The sequence below is a fragment of the Microtus ochrogaster genome, chromosome 10, assembly GCF_000317375.1.
Source record: "Microtus ochrogaster isolate Prairie Vole_2 chromosome 10, MicOch1.0, whole genome shotgun sequence".
Taxonomy (NCBI): Eukaryota; Metazoa; Chordata; class Mammalia; order Rodentia; family Cricetidae; genus Microtus; species Microtus ochrogaster.
Window position 1 is genome coordinate 57,281,404 of NC_022016.1, and position 1,000 is coordinate 57,282,403.

A 1,000-nucleotide genomic window follows, 5' to 3' on the forward strand; every position below is an offset into this window, starting at 1 on the left:
CGAGGTTGTGAGGACCTGGATGTGCTGAGCTCCAGAAACCCCATCAGTCCAGCTTGGCCATGACCCAAGAAATCTCTAAAATCAGAAACAAGAACTCTCCAGAGGCCAGAGGATGAATCCCAGGCGGGGGAGTGAGGGCCACAGTCAGGAAGCCAAGCCCAGTGCAGGCCTCATAAAGCTTCCCTGGTGGGGCTGCCCAGGAACCACACTGGATCATAGGGACAAAAGCCAGGCTCTAACCGTGCAAAGGGCAGCTTCAGTCCATGGTGGCTGATCTCTGCCAAGGGCAGAGCACTAAACCAATAATACCGAAAAGCTCAGAGGCCCCCAGAAGAACAGAGAGATAGCAGGACCTGCCTAGAGTAGAGAGGGCCAATTCTCAAGACTGAGAACTCTATCACCAGCGCAGCCGCAGCCTTAGTAGAACATCTGCTATCGTTTCCCAATGGTGCTACACATACGGTTAGATTTCAGTATTATGAGGTGTTTGCTGAGATATCATCTAGCGTAGCCCAGGCTAACTTGAAGCTTGCAAGGTAGCCAAGGATGACCTTGAACTTCTGATCCTACTGCCTCTACCTCAAAAGTGCTGGGGTGATAGGTATTGTTATCACGCCTGGTTTAACATGTATGTTTTTTAGAAGCATTCAGGAGCTAGAAGGATAACTCAGTGGATAAGAGAGAACCCAAGTTTTGTTACTAGCATACATATCGGACAGCTCACAACTTTTTGTAGTTTTAACTTTAGTTCCATAGGATCTGAACCCCTCCTGGCCTCTTTGGGCACCTCACTCTTATGTATGCACACACGTACACACACACACACACACTGTACGCATATGCATGTGCACATACACACACAAGCACACATTAACACACTCCACTCATGTGCATGTGAGCATGTGCACACACACAGTGCACTAACATGCATGTGCACATGTACAACCACATACACACATTAATACACTGCACTCATATGCATGTGCACATACACACACAT